Consider the following 18,867-nt stretch of genomic DNA (forward strand, 5'->3'; position numbering starts at 1 on the left):
ATTATGAGTTACTTAATACCACTGAACTATATACTTAAAATGGTTAAGATAAGTAAATTTTATGTCAAGTGTATTTACCACAATAAGAAATTGAAAAATGCATATGTATATGTATGTATGTATGTAGAGAGAATGAAAGAAAAGAGTTATAATGAAAAGGCAGCAAAACATTAAAAATTAGTGAATTTGAGTGAAGGATATACAAAACCTTGTACTATTCTTGACACTCTTTTTTAAGTCTGAAATTATTTCAAAATAAGTTTTTTAAAGAGGTATCATTTACCCATAATTATCAAAAAAAATTTTTACCAGTGTCTCTACATTAGATGAACTTACAATTTGATGATGAATAATAAGAAATGACTATTGGAAGACAGGAGGAAAGAGGCAATAACTGAAGGGTTGCAAAATTCAGAGTAAGTACATAAGAAAATAAGATTTCTGAATAGTTACATCACCAAAACAGAATTTATAAAAGGTAATTCTTAAGCAATAGATTATGTTAGAAGCAGGTTAGTAGACTAAAATCTGGGAGAGTACATAAATTTTCAAAATAAGTAATTAAGGTTCTTTAATGAGGTTTTTTGATAAGTAATTGAGAAACGATATAGAAAACAGAACTATAACACAGAGGAAGATATGACAAATCTTGTGATGGATAAGTCATGTAAAATAAAGAACTGGGGAAATCAAAGAACACTTCAAGATTTCAAGCAATCCTAACTAATATTAATTGCACACTATAATAGAAAGATGCAAAGAGATACGAGTTTAGTGATAAATTTTTAAAATAATGACTTTTAGGAATGTTGGAAATCCAATCAGAGTATTTTCACACTTCATCTTTTCCACAGTCTAGTTTTTCACTTCACTTTTACCCATTTCCTAGCTCCCCTCTTTAGCTGCCTTCTTAAATTTCAGTGTATTCCTGCTGTATACTTTTGGCTCTTTTTGGAAATTCTCCCTACCCACTCATCAAATTCTCCTTTAGATTTTTCCTTCAAAATTCTTCCTTAAAATGATTATACAAGATATTTATTTCATCAGCATAACCATTATCACTACAGCTATGGTGAACTCAAATTCCAACAGTCTTAAATATTATAAACAAATATATATAGTTAACTATAAATAATAGTTAATTGTTATTAACTATACCAATTTCCTTCTACTGTGCAAACACATTTTATTTTTTAATAATTGTTTTCTGCAATTTTGCTAATTTTCATTGTTAAAGACTGTCTTAGTCTGCTCAAGCTGCCATAACAAAGTACCATAGACTGAGTCTCTTAAAAAGCAGACATTTATTTTATCACAGTTCTAGAGGCTGGAAGTCCAAAATCAGGATGCTAGTATAATCAGTTTCTAGTCAGAACTCTTCCTAGCTTGCAGAAGGACACCTTTTGGCTGTGTCTTCACCTGGTGGAGAGACAGCAATCTCTCTCATGCCTCTTCTTATAAGGGCATTTATCCCTTCATTAGGGCCCCCTTTTGATCTCATCTAAGCTTAATTATTCCCCTAAAGCCCCATCTCCAAATATCATTTCACTGGGGCTTAAGCCTTCAACATATGAATCCTGAGGAGACACAATTCAGTCCACAGCAAAGGCTTGGCCTATATATAAGTTTAACTTATGCTAATTAATAGGGTGCCATTTAGATATTATTCTTAATTTTGGCAGTAAAGATGGAGCAAGAGATCATTAAAAACATACCCATTAACTTGTAAAGTATAAAAGGTCCAAGTTATGTCTCTTTTAGCAACTTTGAATATCATTTCATTGTTTAACATTCCCTTTGAAGAATATGTTTACAAAGAATAAAACATTTTAATACTTAAATGTAATAATTTGAACATGTGTAATGCATAAGTGAGTATTATTATAGAAAACAAATGAAAATTTAGTGGTAATTTTGTCATATACAGTGGTGTGCTGAACACTTCTCCCTTCTAATTTTCAAATCCCCATGTTAACATGTTAACCATGGCACCATCTTGTGGATATTTATCAAATAGCTGAGCTGTGCAAACATTTATATGAAGGTACCGGAAATGAAGGTTATTCATGACAAAAAATTAAACTTTTAAAATGAAGTTTAGGTTAATGAAATAAACTTTGGCAAATAATGCTGGCAAGTAATCTTCCTCAATCTCTTTCAAAGGGCTTCAGCTATAAAAGTAAACTCTTGAACCAGCTCCAGCATTGTTACTTTTCCTTTTTAAAGCATTTTCTGCACTGTTTATATAAAATTTCAAACTGGCCACTGGTTCTAAATACACCAAATAGATTGTATTTTAGTGTGTATAGTATGTATACGTATGTTTACATATATAAATATAAATGTGTGTATTTTACTATAAATTTATATTGATTTCAGGTCAGAATCTGTTAAAATATGGGAATTGATACAGAGTGAGTTTTTTAAAAGGAAAAATGTTTAGTAAATCTAAGTTTAATCAGTCACTCAGTGGCTATGAACCACTTATTTTAAATTTAATTTTTCTGAGAAAGAATGAAAAATACTGCTAACTGTCAACTATTAGAGGACACATAACAAAACACATCAAAGTCTGACAATACCAAATCAAAAAGTATATATTATTTTCATATGAGGGGTTTAAATATTTATTGACTATGATAGAAAAGTATACTAAATATGGTGGTATTTTAGTCAGAAAAATATTAATCATACAATGTTTTAATCACCTCTTCAGAGAATATACGTAAAAATCATTGGTGTAACTAATGTGATTTTTCAGAAAGATTACCGAAAGTGTTCTTCTGTAATACTTTCATTTTAAATGTTCAGGATTTGGAGTTCACAATTACATTTAGTTGTAGTATTTATTATAGATTCCACTATAGGCTAGGCATTTAGGTACTATTAGCTAATATGATCATTCTAACAATCTTTTCAGTTGGTACTATTATTTCTACTTTGCAGATGAGGAAAATTGAGACTCTGAGTAATTATATAACTCATCAAGGTCAAACAGCAAGTAAGAAGCCATAATTATAACCCAAGTCTTCAAAGCCCAAATTCTTATCATAACACAAATCTGCTTTTTAGAAATTCAGATAAATATCAGAGATTTTAATCCAGAGATTAAAATAGAATTTAAAATTTGTTTACTGAAAGTCCAAAGATATGCCAATTAAAACTGTTCATATTTGCTGTGGGAACTTGGTCAAACTCTAGGAGAGAAATCTCATAACATTGTGGGCACTCTCCTATGACTGTGTCTCCTGGAGTTCTTACCCTCTCAGACTTGCCCACATTGAGCCTTCAGCAATTCATCAATTATAGCACAGGTTTTCCTACCCAGTGCTGGTTTCTGATTCACTTTCTGCTCAGGAGTTACTGTCCAGGAGCTCTGATAAGACGTGATTCCTTTGTACTTAATTGTCTGTCTCTCCAATCTTGGGGGCAGTGGTTTGCCCTGTGTCCTCCCTTCTTTTACAGATCCAAAATGAGCTTTTTTGTTTTTCAGTTTGTTCAGCTTTTTACTTAATTGCTAGGGTGGAGTGGTGACTTCCAAGCTCCCTGCATGTGGAACTGGAAAGCAGAATTCTTCATATATTGTTGATGGGAAGTATATAATGGTATTTTCATGGAAGACAAGTTTGGCAAAATCTATCAAAATTACAAATGGATATATCCTTTAACCCAACAATTTTACTTTTGAATTTATTCTATACATTTATTCACATATATATGAAATGACATATGTAAAATGTTTTTCATTGCAGTGGTTTATATTAGTAAAAGATTGGCAGCAACTAGCTCTCAATTGAGAGCTATTTATGTTCCTATATTCACAGGATGGAAAACTAAGGAGCCATACATATGAAACTTCTAACACCAATTGCTTCAGGGGAAGGGAACTACAACGGAAGGTAGATTCTTCATTATTCACTCACTTGTATCTTTTGAATATTGAACCACCTGAATTTATATGCTCTTAAAAAATAAATAACTGAGTTAACCCCCTGCTCCCCAAGCCCTCTTCACCTGCCCACTCTGGTTCCCCAAGGACCTTAGACCCAAGACGGGCCTGTCTAGGGTGACATATACTCACCCCAGAGATCCAACTACATGGTGTAGATGATCTCTGTGGCATAGTGACACCCTGGTCCCCTGGCTTCCCTATGCCCCAACTGGGTAAAATCAGTCTTTCCAAGCTCTGTGTCCTTTGCTGTACTATATGGGGTCAGATTTGCAGTCTGCAATTTGAAAATGCTAATTTAAGTCTAACATGGACCCAGAGTGGAGCAGTGACTTGTCCATAGTCACACAACCAGTACAGTTCCAGAACTATGTCACCTGTTCCCCAGACTGTGGTCTTTTCTTCTGCCCTTCATTAAACAATTCTGCCCTTTGGGAATAAATGAATGAATAAATCTCTAAACATTGGAGTACTCCAAGACCCAGTTCTTAGACCATATTTTTTTCATAACTCCAGCCTAGACCTCACCCTTGAACTCCAGATCTGTTTATCTGATTGCCTCTTTGGCACCTTCGTCTGGATACTTATTAGCATCTCAAAGTTAATGTATTAAAACTAGGCTTGATACTCACTCTGTGAAATAAAATTCATATTTTATAACAAGACAAGAAAAATTTAAACATAAAAAATTTTCTCTCCCCTTTGGCCTCCTCTTTCTTCTCTACTGTGCATTATGTATCTGCATTATGCATCGACCAAACCTCACCCATTAGCAGAAACACCTGCTCAAATATGAAAAGCAACATTCTCCTAGCTTCAGTAAGACAACTCCTTAAAAGATAATATTTCTTCTTAATCTTGTAAGGGGCCACCCATAACTCACTACTCACTAGATTTTGTAAACTGCCAATAGTATGTCATTTAACGTACAGCCAGCCCTCTGTCTCAAAACACATAACTGCTTTGACCTCTAACTAGCAGAATGGTTCTTGGAGCTTTCTGAGAGGCTGTTCCTGGGTTATAATCCTCAGTTTGGTTCATATAAGATTTTCCATTTCTTTTTTAGATTGACTGATTAATTTTTTTGTCAACAACTCTCAAACCAACTCCTCCTGGCAACTCCACACTTTCAGTTACATGGACAAAAAACTTGCTGTCATCTTCTGATTCCTCTTATATCTCATATTCATTTAGACAGCAAATTCTATTGGCTCCATTTTAAAAATATACCCAGCCTTTTATTGTTCCTACAACCCGCACTGTTGCCACCCTGGTCCAAAGTGCCATCTTCTCTCATCTCAACTATTTTAATATTCTCCCTTAAGTGATTTCTTTGCTTCTGCTCTTGTCCCCCAACTCCTTTTCCCCTCCCAGAATCTACTTTCAGAGTAATTACCAGCAGAGTAATTCTGTTAATTTGCATATAGCAAAAATATCACTTTTCTCTTTCAAAACACTACAATGAATTTCCATCTCACTTAGAGTAGAATCCAAGTCCCTTCTATGACCTAGATGGTGTTCACGATCTAAACCTCCCCTCTTTACTCCTCTAACCTTATACTCAACAATTCTACCTTTTTCTAACTCTGCTCCAGCCACACTGCCCTCCTTGTTGTTCCTTGACATGTCAAGGATGCTCCAATTTTCAGGGCCATTTGCATCTGCTTTTCCTTCTTTCTAAAATACAGTTCCCTAAGAAATTTACATAGTTACTTCCCTCACTTTCTCTAGGCCTTGACTCGAAAACTACCTTCTCAGTGTGGTTTTTTTCAGGCCAACCTATCAAAAATTTAAACCCCTTCCCAATGCCTTCATACCCCTGTTCCCTGCTTTAATTCTTAACTTATCATTATCTTAAATATATGTGTGTATCTAAAGTAAATATCACCATAGATTAGTTTTGTATAGTTTTGAACATCATACAAATGGAATCAGACTGCTTTGTATTTCCTACTTGCAATATTGAAATGTCTAGGAGATTTATTCATGTTGATGTGTTTATCAGTAATTCATTTCTTTTTACTATCAAGTAGTATTCCATAGTATAAATGTACCACAATTAATTAATTTGTTGATACATATTTGGATTGATGGCTACTGTTTGGCTATCACGAATGAAGCTGATATTAACATTCTTGTACAAATCTTTTTGTGGACATTTGATCTTATGGAAATTTTCATTTCTCTTAGTAAACACTTAGGAGTAGAATTGCTGGGTCATAAGGTAACATACTAATTATTTAAGACAGTGACAAATAGTTTTTTAAAGTGGTTTACCATTTTAGAATTTATCAAGCAATGCATTAAACTTGACAGTAAAGCTTTGTTTTGTTTTCACATTTTATTGCTTCACTAAGAAGCAATGTGGCAAGAAGAATGAAGACTGGAATTAGCCCAAGGTCAGAATTTTTTTTTTTTACTATTAAAGCAATCTTGCTGTCTGAAAAGCAGCGTCCAATATATATTTATATGTGTATAAATATATAATTATAACAATATATTATGCATTAATTATTTGTATTATCTAATATAAAAAATATATATTTACATATTATACTTAATATATAAATATATGCTTTATATTTATTTTATAATAAATATTAATTACACATAATGCAACTTACATTTTATTATATATAATACGTATTATTATATATTAATATAATACATTATATTAAACTTAAAATAACATACATTTGTTTACATAGAGATTATATAGGTCTATGTATAAAGCTTATATATATATGAACTTTATAATAGATACAGATATAGAGATAGATAAAAGCCTCAGTACCTAGGACAGACTGTAGATGGAGTTTGTTCTTGTGTAAAATATCTACCCATTTTATAAATATTAGAATTGGTATGTATAGTTTCTAGAAATGTTCCTGATGATAGATGTTCATCAATAAAGGTATTAAATGAATGAATAAAAAATTACTTTAATTTAGTTCAAGTTTATACTGCATAACCTGATGTGTAACATTATTAGCCAGAAAACTCACAAAGGACAAAGAGCTATCTCAGAAAGGTCATTTATTTTCTAGTAAGTTGAAGGAAAATGGATTGTTAATTTTTTTCCTTTCAATCACTGAAACCAACAATTTAACTCAATAATTAATACTCAGAGTTATGACTCTTTCGAACTACTAATTGGAAACACATTAACTAACACTAAGTGGAAACACAGTAACTAATATTAAAAGTGTAGACTCAAACAAAAATATAGAATTCTATTATGTTCATTATTTTCCTATTAGTAATCATCTAAAGAATTTTCTTTTGATATTTGAGAGAGTTATGCTTATCCTGCCAATGAATAAAATGAGATTAAATAAGATGAAGTTTCATATCAAAGGTCAGATACCTTAGTTGCTAATAGCAGGACATTTAGTATAGCCTATCATAAATACTCCGTAAATACGTCTTTAACTGGGAGTAACATAAGATCTTTTGACTTGTCGTTTGGCACTCTTTCTACTATAACAACCCCCCACCAACCAATTCCCAAATCTGCAAAGAAAGTGTTATATTTTCAGGAAAAAAAACCCATTTTAGAACTAACAATTCAACAATAATTAGTTTTTACATAATTTCAGTTCTCTTCTTAGAAATTGGGTTTCAAATACAGTAAAATTCAATGATAACGAGCCCCACAATAAGATAAATTTGAATACAACACAATTGGGAATTAGTTCCAGTCTTCTCCCAGTCCTTGTTCTCAAACATGAATAAGCTAAAATTTTTCTCTTTGTATGTGTATGGGAGGGGTAGTGGTGGAGGGGAATAAGGAGGAAATATGAACAGAAGGCAGAAGCCATACAAGGAAATAGCAGTCAATATCATCCAAGAGATCAGCAGGGTAGAGTATGGGTCCCCACAGCCCCATATTCTCCTGGTTCTGTCCCCCAGATCAGTGAACAAATTGGGTGCCAACTATGAGAGATTCCAGGAATTACTGCAGCCATCCAGAAGTTCCAAATAAACAGAGAATCATTTATGTCAATACTTCAGCCAGAATAAACAACTGTCAGTGCCACAGTCAGTATCTGGATGGATTTAAATGGTGTAAGCAGACCTGTATCTATGGGCTATTAGCTGCACAAGCTTACCTCTATTTCATCTCATAAGTCTCATAATATAATGACCTTGTATTTTATGCAATTAAAAATTTTGGACTCCTAGTTTCACATCAAGATAGGGTTTTGCCATACTCAAAATAGTTCTAATATAGGACTGTCCAGAAAGTTTATTATTTGTCCCTTGATTACACATGTGTAGTTAATTTTTTTCCTTCTGACACACTTATCCAGGTAACAGGAGAAAACCAAAAAGAGCTCCATTGACAAGTGGCACCACTGTCTCCTAATTTCAAATAACAAGGTAAATAAAGACTAACTTTCTTTAAAAAATGGAAAGATATCCCATGCTCCCAGATTGGAAGAATCAATATTGTTAAAATGGTCATACTGCCCAAGGCAATCTACAGATTTAATGCAATCCCTATCAAATTACCCAGGACATATTTCACAGAACTAGAACAAATCATAACAAAATTTATATGGAACCACAAAAGACCTAGAACCGACAAAGCATTACTGAAGAAAAAGAAAGAGGCTGGAGGAATAACTTTCCCAGATTTCAGACAATACTATAGAGCTACAGTCATCAAGACAGCATGGTATTGGTACAAAAACAGACATATGGACCAATGGAACAGAATAGAGAGCTCAGAAATGAACCCACAAACTTTTGGTCAACTAATCTTCGACAAAGGAGGCAAGAATATACAATGGAATAAAGACAGCCTCTTCAGCAAATGATGTTGGGAAAACTGGACAGCAGCATGTAAAGCAATGAAGCTAGAACATTCCCTTACACCATACACAAAAATCAACTCAAAATGGATCAAAGACTTAAACATAAGAAAGATACAATAAACCTCCTAGAGAAAATATAGGCAAAACATTGTCTGACATACATCTCAAAAATGTTCTCCTAGAACAGTCTACCCAAGCAATACAAATAAAAGCAAGAATAAACAGATGGGACCTAATTAAACTTACAAGCTTCTGCATAGCAAAGGAAACCATAAGTAAAACAAAACGACAACCTACAGAATGGGAGAAAATTTTTGCAAATGATGAAACTGACAAAGGCTTGATCTCCAGAATATAAGCAGTTCATATGACTTAATAAGAAAAAAAAAACCCAATCCAAAAATGGGCAGAAGACCTAAACAAGCAATTCTCTGAGCAAGAAATACAAATGATCAATAGGCACATGAAAAATGCTCAATATCACTAGTTATCAGAGAAATGCAAATCAAAACTACAATGAGGTATCACCTCACACTAGTCAGAATGGCCATCATTCAAAAGTCCACAAATGACAAATGCTGGAGAGGCTGTGGAGAAAAGGGAACCCTCCTACACTGCTGGTGGGAATGCAGTTTGGTGCAGCCACTGTGGAAATCAGTATGGAGATTCCTCAAAAGACTAGGAATAGACTTACCATATGACCCAGGAATCCTGCTCCTGGGCATATATCCAGAAGGAACCCTACTTGAAAAAGGCACCTGCACCCCAATGTTCATAGCAGCACTACTTACAATAGCCAAGACATGGAAACAGCCTAAATGTCCATCAACAGATGACTGGATAAAGAAGTTTTGTGGTATATTTATACAATGGAATACTACTCAGTCATAAAAACCGACAACATAACACCATTTGCAGCAACATGGATGTTCCTGGAGAATGTCATTCTAAGTGAAGTAAGCCAGAAAGAGAAAGAAAAATACCATAGGAGATTGCTCATATGTGGAACTAAAAAAAAAAAAGAACATAAATACAAAACAGAAACAGACTCATAGACATAGAATACAAACTTGTGGTTGCCAAGGGATAGACTGGGAGTTCAAAATTTGTAGATACTGACAGGCATATGTAGAATAGATAAATAAGATTATACAGTATATATAGCACAGAGAAATATATACAAGATCTTGTGGTAGCTCACAGCAGAAAAAAAATGTGATAATGAATATATGTATTTTCATGTATAACTGAAAAATTGTGCTCTACACTGGAATTTGACACAACATTGTAAAATGACTGTAACTCAATAAAAAATATTTTAAAAAAAATAAATAATTTAAATTTAAATTTAAAAAAAGACTAACTTTATAGGCTCCTCACCTTGTCAGATACTTCCCATGACATATCATGTGGCAAATATGATAACCTCATTTCTATGAGTGACAAATACTAAAACTCTGTTGACAGCCATTGGCTTAGTATAATTACCAAAACCTCTAACAACAAAAACAACAGCAGCAACAATAGAAAAATAGTGTATGAAGAAGAAAAAGAAGAGCCAAAATGTGATTACATTTATATAGGTATTTTAGTTTAGAATTTCTTTGTCAAAATCAAATTAACACCCCAGTGCTTCCTGTTATTGGTGTCACAGCCTCTAAAGATGCACAACTTTCTTCTCTTCTGAGTAGTAGCTATGGCCACCATCTCATCTCTTAGCATCTTCCTCAGAAGTAGCACAGTGTCCTCAGTTCACATATATAATGTCTATTTCTTTTTACACCCCAAGGTCCCATTACAAGCAATAGTACTCCTGTTCAATGGGCAGTTTGTAGGAAGTTAGTTCAAGAAAGGTGGTTGAAGGTCCAGCTATCTACAGAGATGGTCATTCAACATACATGAAAATTGCATGTCATGCCAAATAGTATGGTTACAGGCTATCCCTGATGTTCCTTTTAAGATCTGCCATCTTTTTCCTATTCCTTCCTCCACTCCTTAGCTACACCACTCCAGGAGCCAATCAAGATCTCAACTGCTTGAGTGGCTCAGCAGTTTTCCAACAAGATAATCTCCAGTTCCCCATTTAAGGGGGAAAGAGAGAAGTTTGGCCAAACTTAATTCAGAAACTGGATGTAGGGTTAAGCCTCCATTAAAATATATTTGGAAAAGTAATGCTTATGATACAAGAATGAAAAATTTTTAAATCAAATTATCTCATAGTTTCTTTTAACTCTATGAAGGTTAATGTGTTTGTAAGCTGTATTATTTTTCATATATTTTTATTGATGTACAGTCAGTTTACAATGTTGTGTCAATTTCTGATGTACAGCACAATACTTCTGTCACAGAGGAACATACATATATTCTTTCTTATATTCTTCTTCACCATAGGTTACTACAAGATATTGAATATGGTTCCTTGTGCTATACAGGATAAACTTGTTGTTTATCTATTATACATATATTAGCTAGTATCTGCAAATCTTGAACTCCCAGTTTATCCCTTCCTACCCCCTTCTCCACCCCCGGTAACCAGAAGTTTGTTTTCTGTGTCTTTGAGTCAGTTTCTGTTTTGTAAATAAGTTCTTCTTCTTTATTTTTTTTTTTTTAGATTCCACATGTAAGTGATATCATGTGGTATTTTTCTTTCTCTTTTTGGTTTACTTCACTTAGAATAACATTCTAAGTGACAGGCATGGTAGGAGTCTGTATGCCCATCAACAGATGACTGGATAAAGAAGTTGTGGTATATTTATACAATGGAGTACTACTTAGCCATAAAAATAATAAAATAATACCATTTGCAGCAACATGGATGGACTTCAAGAATGTCATTCTAAGCAAAGTAAGCCAGAAAGAAAAAGAAAAATACCACATGACATCACTTATATGTGGAATCTAGGGGGAGGATATAGTTAAATGGTAAAGTGCATGCTTAGCATTCACAAGGTCCTGGGTTCAATTCCCAGTATCTCTAAAAATAAATAAACCTAATTATCCCCATAAATAAATAATTAAAAAATTAAAATTTTATATGTGGAATCTAAAAAAAAGGACACAAATGAACTTACTTACAAAACAGAGACAGACTTACAGACATAGAAAACAAACTTATGGTTACCAGGGGGGAAAGGGAGTAGGGAGGGATAAACTGGGAGTTTGGGATTTGCATATACTAACTACTATATATATAAAATGAATAAACAACAAGGACCTACTGTATAGCACAGGGAACTATATTCAATATTTTGTTATAGCCTGTAATTAAAAAGAATATGAAAAGGGATATATATATACATATATATCTCACCAAAAACTAATACAACATTGTAAATCGATTATACTTCAATTTTTAAAAAAGGAATAAGGTAATAGACAACACAAAATAAGATAAATCCAAGTATATCAATAATTGCAATATATAAAGGTGTATAAAATTTCAACTGAAAGATACAGATTGACAGACTAGATGGAAAACAAAATGTAGCAATATTTGGTTTACTAGAGGCACGTTCAGAACCAAATAATATAGTAAGGTTAAAAACTAAATGGATAGACAAAGACATGCCAGGAAAATATTAACCACAAGAAAGCTGGTGTCATTATACTAATATAAAATTATCCTTCAAGTAGAAAAAATATTAACAATATAGAGAATCACAACACAATTTACCAGATTTAATAATTTCAAACTTGTATGTTCCTAATAAATTGCCCTCTCCTCCTTCTCAATTTTTCCCTCTCTATGTGTATATATGTGTGTGTGTAAACATATATACACATATGTATATTTATATATAACTGTATTTATGTACTTTTATATATATTATAAAAATTGAGAGAACTACAAGGAAAAACAAGCAATTCTATGAATCATAGAGGGAGATTTTGTTTATTCTTTTTTATTGTAAAATAAAACACAGATCAAGAATAATACATGAATATATAGCTTACTGAATTATTATAAGGTGAACACACTTGAAACTGGGTCAGAAGAACACGCAATTCAGTGTGTTCCTCTGATTCCTGTATTTCCTGCAAGTTGGCAGCTGGATCCTGAGGCTTGAAATGACTCAGGTTTATTCATGTTGGTAAGACCACAGGTAGTGTTGTGGTCTTTCATTAAGAAGCACATCATGTCTAACTGTGATTTAACAACTATTGCTGCTGAATGCTTTCAGCCCATTAATTCATTAGACTTTGAAAATGCTGATATTCTAAGATTCCTTTTTTATTAGTTGAAATATTTCATTACAGGGATGCTTCTTTTCATCTATTATTTGGTTACCAAATGATATAGTTCACATAGGAAAGACAGGCTAAATTCTCAACTTTCCCTTTGCCACTTTCCAAGTAACAAAGATTTTCCTATCATTTTCTGAATATGACCAATTTTTTTTATCACTATGAATCCATGGATTCTACAAGTTTCAATCTATTATGATCATGATCTTACTGAAGATGAATTTTTCTCATATCTGGCTAGTGGGAGCTACTTCAAGTTTAGGCCTGTGTCTTTTTCATTTACTCTTAGTAGTCCTAGTCCTTGCTACCTAGTATGACAAATTGTTTCATCTCGCACACTTCTGGACTAAACCATCTCTCTAAAAATGCTCCAGTTTCTTTGAGTTTCAAATATTAATCCTAGACTATAATCTGAGAATGTAGGTGCTAGGGTTGCTCATTATTACTGGGTTGGTCATTTTCTACTCCTTTTTAATGATAGAGCAAAGATATACATATGTATATGTATATAGGTATACATATATGCACACACCTATATGATACTTCACAAGTTCATACTAATACTTCCAATTCAAATTTAACACTACAGTGTTTTTATATAAGCTATTCTATTTTCTATTTTACTCTCTACTTCCTCTCTTCCATACTAAGAATCCTGGTTCTTAAAGACACAGGGTATGATAGTAATGGGAGATTTTAACATACTTCAGTCAATAACTGATAGATCATACAGATTTTTAATAGGGTTTTTTTTACTTTTTTGGGGGGGGATGAGGTAACTAGGTTTGTTTGTTTGTTTGTTTGTTTGTTTATTCATTAATGGAGGTCCTGGGGACTGAAACCAGGACCTTGTGCATGCAAAGCATGTGCTCTGCCACTGAGCTGTACCCTCTCCCCCATTACAGATTTTTAAATGTAGTAATGTAAAATATTTGAATATAAGCTATGATCATCCCAAAGAGAAAAGGGAAAGGAAAAAATTGTGTAGAATTACCTATCTTGCAAAGGACAATGGCCATTAGTTAAAAGACACAGCCAGATGACCTTGCAGGAAGTAATCCCCTTGTAGGGGAATAATTATCCTGACCTTAGTCTTATCCCTCTCTTCAGTCTCCTGTTGGTTATCTCTCACCTGGATTACTTACTGAAATAACTTCGTAATTGGTGTCCATGCTTCCTCTTTGCTTCCTCTTTGTTCTCCTTCAGTCTATTCTCAGCACAGCTGCCAAAATGATCCTGTTAAAACATAATGGAAACTATAAACAGACACACACACACAAAACATAATGGAAGGAGGATTCTGGGAAGATGGAAGAGTAGGAAGCACAAGGAATCTGTATCCCCATCTAAACAACAGCTGCACTGTTAGAATCGGTCTGATGTAACTATTTTGAAACTCTGGGAGTCTTACAGGCTTGCAACTTCCAGGGTAAGGCTTGGACAGTAAATTGTGATTAATTTCAGTCACTATCAGCTCTTAGTACAGTAGCAGCTACCTTTCCCTCACCCCAAGACACGTGGCAGGCAGCTGTGCATGTGTTCCTGGAGCAGCTTGCACACAGCTTGTGGGAACTAGACTGGGTAAAAAGAACCCTGTCCTCCAAATATTAGGGATCTGTGTTCTGATTGCCGACTGCTGTCCTTCATTTTTTGCTTTTCTCTTTTCAGGAGCCAGACATTAAAGACTAAAACATTCAAAAACAACTGCATGTATGGGGAAAATTACAAAATAACTGCCGATGCCCAGGGAAAGGCTCAGAAAAGACCTAAGAATACATTAAGTTTACATGTCAGGCTGATCCTTGGCACTGAAACAGCCTACAACAATAAGAAAAACAAATAAACATAAAACAATAACAAAAAAAACAGCAATCCTTGTGAAAGGAGAGAATTTATAGTTTCCAGAGTTGCCATATTATTAGATTCAAATGTTCAATGTTCAGCAGAAAAAAAAGTCACAAGACATACAAAGAAACAGGAACCTATGGACCATTAAAAACAAAAATATAAGCCAACAGAATCTGTCCCTGAAAAAGACTTAATGGCAGATATATTAGACAAATATTTTTAAACACCTATCTTAAGGATACCCAAAGAACTAAATGATGTAGAGTCAAAAAGTGATGTATGATAAAAATGGAAATATCAATAAAGAGATAGAAAACCTAAAAAGAAGCTAAAAAGAAATTCTTGAGCTGAAAAGCACAATTACTGAAATTTAAAATTCACTAGACAGATTCAGAGGCAGACGTGATTGAGCAAGCAGATGGAAAAATCAGTAAACTTGAAGACAGGACAATAGAAATGATTGAGGTTGAGAAACAAAAATAAAAAGACTGAAGAACAGTGAACAGAGCCTAAGGGACCTGTGGGACACCAACAAGCAAACCAACATATCCATCATGGAAGTCTCAGAAGGAGAAGACAGAGAGAAAAAGTCAGAGAGACTATCTGAAGAAATAATGGCTGAGAATTCTCAAATCTGAAGACAGAAACATGAATACAAACAAGAAGCTCAGAGAATCCCAAGTAAAATGAACTCAAAGAGACTTACACCAAGACATGTTACAATCAAACTTTCAAAAGACAGAGTGAATCTTGAAAGCAGCAAATGATAAGCAAATCATCACATACAACAGATCCTCAATAAGATAATAAGCAGATTTCTCATCAGAAACTTTGAAGGCCAGAAGACAGTAAGCCAATACATTCAAAGTACTAAAAGAAAAAAAAAGTCAACCAAGAATCCTATATCTGACAAAACTGTCCTCTAAAAGTGAGGCAGAAATCAAGACATTCCCAGATAAACAAAAGCTGAGAGAGTTCATGACCACTAGTCTTGCTCAGCAAGAAATTCTCAGGGAATCTTGCAAGGTGAAATGAAAGGACAGCAGACAATAACTCGAAGCTGTAAGGAGAAATAAAGATCTCAATAAAGATAAATACATAGGCAATTATAAAAGCTAGTATTACTGTAACAATGGTTTGTAACTGTACTTTTTGTTTTCTACATAATTTAAGAGATGAATACATTTAAAGATAAAAATTCCAATTATTAGTGTAAAAGCTAGTATTACTATAACTTTGGTTTGTATCTCTATATCTTGCTTTCTACATAATTTAGGAGACTAATGCATTTAAAATAATTATTAGTTTATGTTTTGGGGCACACAATATATAAAGATGGAATTTTGTGACATTAACAACCAAAAGAAATGGAGATGAGATGTAAAGGAGCAGAGTTTTTGTATGTTACTAAAGTTAAGCTGCTACAAATTCAAATTAGAATGTTATAATATTAAGATGTTAAGTGTGATCTCCATGGTATCAACAAATAAAATAGTTACAGAATATACACAAAAGGAAATTAAGAAGGAATTTTAATTTTTCATTACAAAAAACAACTAAACACTAAAGAAGGTAGGAATGCAGAAAACAATGGACATAAAAACCATAGGGCATATAGAAAGCAAATAACACAGTGACAGAAGTAAATCCCTCCTTACTAGCAATTACTTTAAATGTAATGGATTAAATTCTCCAGTCAAAAGATAGGGATCGGTAGAATGGACTAAAAATACAAGACCCAACTAAAAGAAATATAAAGGACCAAGAATGATAAAGACAATCTTAAGGAAAAATTAAAAAAATACAAGATCCAACTATACACTGTTTACAAGAGACTCACTTGAGATTCAAAGACACAATCAGGTTGAAAGTGAAAGTATGGAAAAAGATATGCCATGCAAATATTAACTAAAAGAGAGCAGGAGTGGCTATACTAATAACAGACAAAATAGACTTTAAATCAAAAAAAGGTTTATGAGACAAAGAAGGACATTACATATGAATAAAAAGTCAATACAGCAAGAAAATATAACAAGTACAAACATTTATACAACTAATGACAGACCATCAAAATATACAAGGCAAAAACTGACAGAATTCAAGGGAGAAATACACATGTGTATAATGATAGTTGGAGACTTTAATACCTCTCTCACAATAATGGGTATAACAACTAGACAGAAGTTAAATAAGGAAATAGAGGACATAACCAACACAATAAATCAACTAGATCTAACATATACAGAACATTCTATACATCAATTAGCATACCAATTCTTCTCAAGTGCACATAAAACACCTTCCAGCATTGACTATATGTTAAGTCCACAAAATCTCAACAGATTTTAAAAGATAGCCATCATACAAAGTATTTTCTCTGCCCAATAGCATGAAGTTAAAATCAGGAACATAAAAAAACTGAAAAATTCACAAAATTGTGTAAATCAAACAACACACTTTTCTACAATCAATGGATCAAAGAGATCACAAAGTAATTAGAAAATACTTAGAGACAAATGAAAACAAAATCACAACATACTGAAACTTATCGGATGCAGAGAAAGCAGTACTCAGCAGGAAATTTATAGCTGTAAATACTTACATTGTAAAGCAAGATAGATCTGAAATCAACAACCTAACTTTAAAACTTAAGAAATTAGAAAAAGAACAAACCAAACCCAAAGCTAGCTGAATGAAGGAAATAATAAAGATGAGAGTAGAGATAAACAAAATAGAGACTATAAAAACAATAGAGAAATCAATAAAACCAAGACTGATTCTTCAAAAAGATCAACAAAACTGACAAATCTTTAGGTAGATGGACTAAGAAAAAAAAGAGAAGACTCAAATTACTAAAAATCCGAAATGAAAGTGGGGGCATTATTACTGATTCTATAGAAATAAAAAGATTATAAAAGAGTACTATAAAAAATTGTATGCCCCAAACTTGGATAACCTAGATGAAATGGACAAATTCCTAGAAACACAAAACCTACAAAGACTAAATCATAAAGTAATAGAAAATCTGAATAGACTTGTAACTAGGAAGGATATTGTATCTGTAATAAAAAAAAAAATCTCCCAATAAAGAAAAGCCCGGGACCTGCTGGCTCTACTGATGAATTCCACCAAACATTTAAAGAAGAATTAATACCAGTCCTTTTGGACGTCAAACCCTTTTTTGTACATCAAAGGACACTATCCACAGAGTAAAAAAGCAACCCACAAAATGGGAGAAAATATTTGCAAATCATATATCTGATAAAGGATTTATACCCAGAATAGAGAACTCCTTAAATTCAACAACAAAAAACCAAGAGATCCAGCTCAAAACTGGGCAAAAATCATCAAAAGACATTTCTCCAAAGAAGATAAACAAATGACAAATAAATATATAAGATCTCAACATCACTGATCATTAGGGAAATGCAAATCAAAATTATAAGAGACACTTTCTCAGACCAATAGGATGGCTAATTAAAAAAAAAAAAAACTCAACCAGAAAACAGGTGTTGGTATGGATGTGGAGAAATTGGTACCCTTGTGCACTGTTGGTGGGAATAGAAAATGGCACAGCCACTGTGGGAAACAGTATGGTCACCAAAAAATTAAAAATAGAATTACCATATGATTTAGCAATTCCACTTCTGTGTACACCCAAAAGAACTGAAAGAAGGGTCTCAAAGAGATATTTGTATATCAATGTTCATGCATCATTATTCTCAATAGCCAAGATACAGGAACAACCTACATGTTTATGAAGATATGAATAGATAAAGAGAATGTGGTATATACATATAATGGAATGAATGGAATATTAGACAGTCTTAAAAAGGAAGGAAATTCTGTAATATGCTGCAACATGGATAAACCTTGGAGGCATTATGTCAGGTGAAATAAGCCAGTCACAAAAAGGGAACTACTATATGATTCTATTTATATGAGGTACTTATCAAAATCATAAAGAAATAAAGTGTAATAACTGTTGGCAGGACATAAGGGGAG

The 18,867-nt window shown here is 33.2% G+C and overlaps 1 long non-coding RNA gene across 1 annotated transcript; it reads left to right on the forward strand.

Annotated features, from left to right (window-relative positions):
* Window positions 1–6,096: 6,096 nt before the first annotated feature.
* On the forward strand, window positions 6,097–16,212 carry LOC116667997. Its single transcript, XR_004325015.1, has 3 exons — window positions 6,097–6,348; window positions 8,263–8,332; window positions 14,683–16,212. It is a non-coding gene; the product is annotated as an uncharacterized LOC116667997 (long non-coding RNA).
* Window positions 16,213–18,867: the final 2,655 nt, after the last annotated feature.

This window comes from Camelus ferus, chromosome 13, assembly GCF_009834535.1.
Source record: "Camelus ferus isolate YT-003-E chromosome 13, BCGSAC_Cfer_1.0, whole genome shotgun sequence".
Classification (NCBI taxonomy): Eukaryota; Metazoa; Chordata; class Mammalia; order Artiodactyla; family Camelidae; genus Camelus; species Camelus ferus.